This window comes from Sapajus apella, unplaced genomic scaffold, assembly GCF_009761245.1.
Source record: "Sapajus apella isolate SASKATOON/1434 unplaced genomic scaffold, GSC_monkey_1.0 scaffold85, whole genome shotgun sequence".
Classification (NCBI taxonomy): Eukaryota; Metazoa; Chordata; class Mammalia; order Primates; family Cebidae; genus Sapajus; species Sapajus apella.
The window spans coordinates 3,406,511-3,413,418 of NW_022437025.1; the positions used below are offsets into that span (position 1 = coordinate 3,406,511).

Genomic DNA, 6,908 nt, shown 5'->3' on the forward strand with positions numbered 1-6,908 from the left:
CCTTGATTTGTTAGTTTTGCTATCCTCTGATATCTGGCTGCTGGAAGTAGAAAAGTTCCGCTTTAAAGTTTCCTTTCTTATTAAAGAATAAATCATAAATGTGCTAATAACGCCTTGTGAAGCCCTATCCTATGTAGCTGTTGGACATGCCGTGCTTACAGGCACATAGGACATTCTATGTCCTTGTACTTTAACCAAGACGTCTGTGCTGGATGGGCTCACAGCCGTGTCCCAGCTCTCCATTGCTTTTACCTGTTTAGAAAAGTTGTAAGATGCTGGGCTCGGTGGCTCATGCCTGTAATCCTAGCACTCTGGGAGGCTGAGGTGGGTGGATCACCTGAGGTCAGCAGTTCAAGACCAGCCTGGCCATTATGGTGAAACCCCATCTTTAAAAAAAAAAAAAAAAAAGACAGGTTGTAAGTTATTAGCCAATAGGATTTTAGTTTAGACTGTGAGGTCTGACTCCAGCCAATGGAGATCAGACACAGCAGTAAGGAATTTATTTATTCCTTACCCCAAATGCGTAAGGAATAAATATGTCTGCTTTCCTTTGTTCACTGTACTCTCTTGGCAAGATGGCTATCGAGGGTACCCTTCCTACGGTCCAGGAAGTAAAAATTGGTTTGCTGAAAAATCCTGTGTCTTGGTGCTGATGTTTCTTTGTGGCACCGAGCGTCTGTTTCCAACACATGCTTTGTTACAAAGCAGACAGGACAGCCAGGAGCAAATTGCACTTTCCTCCTCATCTCCCCCAGCGCCTGTTTTCTTCCATATTTTGCTGATTTATTATTGATTGCTACGTTATTGGACCACGTTACATTTGCGTTCAATTTCTGTTCTGTCTTCACCCCAATTCTGATAATTTCTTTTGCTTGCAGTTAATTACATTTAATGCTCTCTGTCAGTCCTTTGTCAAAATTCTCTCCAACATGCTTTTTCTTTTGGGGGTGGGGAAGGGGTCTTGCTCTGTCACCCAGGGCATAGTACAGTGGCACAATCATGACTCACTGCAGCCTCCACCTCCTGGGCTCAATCAGTCCTCCCACCCCAGCCTCCTGAGGAGCTAGGACCACGGGTGTGGGCCACCACACCTGGCTAGTCTTTTATTATTTGTAGAGACTGGGTCTCCCCATGTTGCCAGGACTGGTCTCGAATTCCTGGACTCAAGCCATCCTCCTGCCTCAGCCTCCCAAATTGTTGGGATTATAGGCGTGAGCTACTGCACCGCACCCAGCCTCTGTCTTACTCTGGAGGGGAGGCGGTAAGTACTCCACACAACACTCATGTGACCACACTTCTCGAATCCTCGAATGTTCAGAACCGTCCCGTGGCCTGCGCCCTTGAGGACGGCTAAGCTGGCCGTGTGTAGGATGTCCCCAGCCTGCACTTTCCTCCCTCGAGCATTTTACTACTTTTCTAGGGCAGCCATAACAAAGTCCTACAGACAGGAGATAAAACAACAGAGGTTTCTTCCCCGGTTCTGGAGACTGCAAGTCTGGAATCAAGGCACTGGAGGACCATATCTCTTGCTGATGGGTCCGGAAAGAATCCATTTCTTGCCTTTCTCTCACAGAGCCTGGGTGCTCCTTGGTTGTGGCTGGATTGCTCCCACCTCTGCATCTGTTGTCACATGGCCTTTCTCTTTTTTTTTCCTTCTTTGTTTTGAGATGGAGTCTTGCTCTGCCGCCCAGTGTGGAGTGCAGTGGCGCAATCTCAGCTTGCTGCAACCTCTGCCTCCCGGGTTCAAGTGATTCTCCTGCCTCAACCTCCCCAATAGCTGGGATTACAAGCACCTGCCACCATGCTTGGCTAATTTTTGTATTTTTAGAGGAGATGGGGTTTCACCTTGTTGGCCAGGCTGGTTTTGAAATTTTGACCTCAAGTGATCTGCCCACCTTGGCTTCCCAAAGTGCTGGGATTACCGGTGTGAGCCATTGCACCTGGCCTTTCTTTTCTTCTTATAGGACGTCAGGTATGGCTGCATCTTAACCTGAAGGTATCTGCAAAGGCCTTATTTCCAAAAAGGTTGCATTCATAGGTACCAGTGAAGAGGGAGACCCAGGCATCTCAGATCAACTTCCCCTTTTCATTCCTAAGACTGTAAACTTCCCCTTTTCTTTCCTAAGACTGTAAACCGAAGCCCTTTTCATATGTTAATTTCTAAGACTGTAAACCGAAGCCGCTTTCATATGTAATTCCTAAGACTGTAAACAGAGACCCTTTTCATATGTTAAGCTATAAACCTAAGATTCTTCCACATGTAACATCTAAAGTATAAGCCTATATAAAGAAGGAACCTTCCTTTGTTAGGGGAGCTTGGATATTAGGCAAATATGTCACCTTGCTCCTGGCTGAATAAACTCCTTCCTCCAAAATTCGGCGAGAGATCTGTTTCCCGCGGCCGCTCCTGCAACACCAGGGGTCGAGGCTTGAACACATATTTTTTTATTTTTATGTTTTTTTGAGACAGAGTCTCACTCTGTCATCCGGGCTGGGGTGCAGTGGCTCGATCTCGGCTCACTGCAACCTCCACCTCCTGGGTTCAAGCGATTCTCTGACCTCAACCTCCCGAGTAGCTAGAATTACAGGTGCCTGCTACCATGCCTGGCTGATTTTTGTATTTCTAGGAGAGCTGGGGTTTCAATATGTTGGCCAGGCTGGTCTTGAACTCCTGACCTCAAGTGAGCCACTTGCCTCAGTTTCCCAAAGTGTAACATATCTTTTTAGGGGACACAATTCTACCCACAAAAAGTATTTTCTAGGTAAGGAAGCATTGCTTCTCTTTTCTTCTGGTATTGAATGTCACTGTTGAGAAGTCTGGTGCCAACTTGGTTTTCTTTTCTCTGTAAGATACTTGGACTTTCTGTCTGGCTGCCTACAGCATGACTTCTCTCTCTTTAAAGTCCAGTCATTTTACAAAGGCGTGTTGACTGCTCTGGGCCGACACACCCAAGTAAACAGCACGTGCTTTTACACCCAGGCGCAAGCCTGCCTGCATTTCAATAAGGAGGTCCGCAGTAATCGGTCATTTCAATCCTTGTTCAGCAGGGTGCTGTGGTGCACCCCTGTGCTCCCAGCTACTCGGGAGGCCAGAAGTTCAAGGCCAGCCTGGGCAAGGCAGTGAGCTCCCCTCTCCTATGAATCAAGCAGTCAGTCCTTGTTCCTATCTGCGGTGGCCCTGCCTGTCGCACGTGTGTGCTGGGGCTCCTTCCCTGGTCTTTCACAGTCACTTTCTCTCTTCCTTTTTAATCGCTCTCCTCTTTCATTGCTCACCTTTCCTTTTCTACGTGATTTTCGTGGTGTCTGTGCTCTCGTATTACCTGTAACGTCACGCCTTCGTTTCTGAAACGGTTTTGTGTGTTTCTCCCGTTTCCTTCCTGCATTCAGCCATTTCCTACCACAGACTCTGCTGCCATTGGGCCGCCTCCTCCCTGTGTTCTTGTTCCTTCAGAGCTGAAGTTCTTGTTGGAATATTAGATCATGATTTTCATCTGGTTTGTGGCAGTATTTGTCTGATGAGATCTCTTCATTTGCAGGAAAACAGCACTGCTTTTATTTTTTGACACTCCGTCTTGCTCTGTCACCCAGGCTGGAGTGCAGTGGCGCGATCATAACTCACTGCGGCCTTGAACCGCTGCCTGGGCTGGGGCAGTTCTCCTGCCTCTGCCTCCGGAGTAGCTGGGGACCACAGGAGCACGCCACCATGCCTGCCTGTGTTCCTTTTTAAATTTTTTTTTTTGAAACGGGGTCTCCCTCCGAAGCTCAGGCTGGAGTGCAGTGGTGTGATCTCAGCTCACTGCAACCTCTACCTCCTGGGTTCAAGCGATTCTCCCACCTTAGCCTCCTGAATAGCTGGGACTACAGGCCCATACCATCGTTCCCGACAAGGTTTCATGACGTTGCCCGGGCGAGTCTCGAACTCCTGGGCTCAAGTGATCTGCCCACCTTGGTCTCCGAAAGTATTGGGACTACAGGCATGAGCCACCAGGCATGACCATTTCTTTTTTTTTTTCTGATCCAGACCCCAAGACGTCTCTTGGATCTCATGCAAGAAAGAATTCGGGGTGAGTTTGTAAAGTGAGAGCAAGCCTATCAGGAAAGCAGAGGGATGAAGCGGAATTGGGGGCTCCTCCCTCCCCTTTGAGATCATCTAGGAAAACTTCTGGATGTTGCCATGGCATCTGTAGGCCGTCTGGGCGCCGGCGGGCGTGCCTTTTAGCAGCGAACCCATTCTAATTAGCATATAATGAGCTGGGAGGTGAACCAGAGGTCACTCTAGTGGCCACCTTGGTTTTTTATTTTTTATATTTATTTGTTTATTTACTTTTAGTAGAGATGGGTTTCAACATCTTGGCCAGGCTGGTCTGAACTCCTGACCTTTTGATCCACCCACCTTGGCCTCCCAAAGTGCTGGGATTACAGGCGTCAGCCACCTCGCCCGGCCGCCACCTTGGTGTTGGTGGGTTTTGTCCGGCTTCTTCACAACAGCCTGCTTTATCAGCAGGGTCTTTGTGACCGTGTCTTGTGCCGACCTCCTATCTCATCCAGTGACTAAGAATTCCTAACCGCCTTGGGAATGTGGGAATGTGGCCCAACAGCTCTCGGCCTCATTTTACCCAGCCCCCATTCAAGATGGAGTCGCTCTGGTTCCAATGCCTCTGGCACTGGGATTCCAGGTGAGAGCTACTGCGTCTGGCCTGCATTGCTTTTGGAAATGGAGAGCATGCCCATTTTTGTCACTCATCTATTCGGATAGGATGGGTTTCCCGGCCAGGAGGTGCCGGGTCAGGGCTCCCGTGAGGACCACGTGCTGCCCTGCTGGATACCTCTGCACCACTGGCTCCTGTTGGCAGCTGAACCGGCCCCACCTCGGGGTCCTGGGCCTGGGTTGCAGCTGGTGGTGTGTGGGCGCAGAGTGGCAGCGGGCCCTGAGGGCTGGGCAGGCCAGTGCAGCTGGAGCCTGCCTGTAGGGAGTTCTAGAACAGGCCACGTTGATCTGCAGCGAAGTCGCCTCTGAAGGGGTGCAATGGGGGACACACAGGACATAGCTCTGGTGGTCAGGTTCTTATCTTGGTGGAGTCTGCATTTGTCAACTCCCCGAGTGACACCCTGAGATCTGTATAGCATGCTGGCTTGAATCGTGACCCCCAAATTCATATGTTGAAGTCTTGACCCCAGTAGCTCAGACTATGCCCAGGCAGAGTCAACAAAAAGGGGAAAATCTGGCCAGGCGCGGTGGCCCATGCCTATAATCTCAGCACTTTGGGAGGCTGAGGAGGGTGGATCACGAGGTCAGGAGTTCAAGACTAGCCTGGCCAACATGGTGAAACCCTGTCTCTACTAAAAATACAGAAATTAGCTGGGTGTGGTGGTGGATGCCTGTAATTCTAACTACTCGGGAAGCTGAGGCAGAGAATTGCATAAATCTGGGAGGCAGAGGTTGCAGTGAGCCCAGATCACTCCACTGCACTCCAGCCTGGGCGACAGAGAAAGACTCTGTATAAAAAAAAAAAAAAGAACAAGGAAAATCTCCAGCCGGTTCCCCAGCTCTGAGCCCGCACCCGCCTTGGGTCCAGGAGGGCCGAGGTGCGGGGGAAATGTGTGCTTGGGTTCCTCTGCCGGAGCCTGGTCCTCCGTGGAGCCCCCTCCTGCCGGGTGAGAGGAGCAGCGGGTGCTGTTGGTGCTGCCGCCCCGTAAAGCCTTTCAGGGTTTCCTTAGGAAGGGGTGTGTGTTCCCTCCCAGGCGCAGCTTACCCCTCCTATACCCCCCACACCTCCCTCTCCCTGCCCCAGGCAGCCCCCAAGACTCTCCTTGCCCTGAACTCCCATCTGCCTCCCAGCTCTGTCCTGTGTCCCTGGCTGCCTGCGTCAGCCTGGCCTCCCGTTTTGCACCCTGGCTCCCTCTCTAGGCAGCGGTGCAGTGAGGATGCTGCCCAGGCTGGAGGCTGGCGGGAGGTTGGGTATGATGCGAGGCTGTGTTTTGGGCTGTTCTGGGGATGCTGAAAACATTAGTGTGGGTCTGGCTCCTCTTGTGCAGACACTGCACTCTTCCCTTCCTCTGCAGAAGCAGAACCCTGATGTGTGGGGGGCGTGTAGCCGGCCTGATTGAAGGACTGCATCTCCCGGCTTCCTCCCTGATGCTAAGTGGAGCCCAGCTGCTGAGTTGTGGCCAGTGGATTAAAGGCAGAAGTGCTGTAGGAGGCTTCCAGGAAGACGGCTAAAAAAAGAGCTGCTGCAACTTCTGCGAGGGGCCCTTTTCTGCTCTGTACTTCTACAGCTTTCTTCCCTCTGTTCTGTGGCCTTGATGGCTGGAGCTCCAGCAGCCACCTTGGACCATGGAGTGGCTTTGAGGCTGGACGCCACGTGTGGAGGACGAGGAGGAGCAGGGCAGCCGGGATCTGGGTCCCTGATGACATCACGGAGCTGCCACCTCACCCTGAATTGGTCCTCTCAGATTCTCACTTCAGAAAGAGATAAGCTTTTTAAATTTTTTTTAAAATTTACAAAATAAATTCACCTGGGTGCAGGTGGGCTAAGACCGAAAAGGTAAGCCAGGCAAGCTTCTTTCTTGTTTATGCTTCTCCTGATGGGATTGCTCTGTTTATGCAGTGAAACCAAACTGTGGAGTCCTGATTAGCTGACAGAAACAAGGAAGAGGCTCCCTCCTCTGCACCACTCCCCGGCACACAGGCCCTAGCTGGCAAGATCAGGAACGAGGGTGCAGAGACCCATTGTTCTAAGAAACAGTTAACCACAAGCAACCCGCTTGCACAACCTCCTGTTACCAAATACCTCACTCCGCATGTAGCTCCAGCAGAGTGACCCCGTCTGCATGCAGCCTCTCCAGAGTGACCCCGTCTGCGTGCAGCCTCTCCAGAGTGACCCGTCTGCGTGCAGCCTCTCCAGTGT

At 51.1% G+C, this 6,908-nt stretch overlaps 1 long non-coding RNA gene across 1 annotated transcript in view; it reads right to left on the reverse strand.

The window, feature by feature from the left end:
- Positions 1-2,148: 2,148 nt before the first annotated feature.
- The window catches only part of LOC116534016, an 18,073-nt gene continuing 13,313 nt past the window's right edge, over positions 2,149-6,908 (reverse strand). Inside the window, exons 2-3 of the long non-coding RNA XR_004261554.1 lie at positions 3,402-3,406; positions 2,149-2,235 (exon numbers count right to left, since the gene is read on the reverse strand). This is a non-coding gene — a long non-coding RNA (uncharacterized LOC116534016). The remainder of the gene's footprint in view (positions 2,236-3,401; positions 3,407-6,908) is intronic.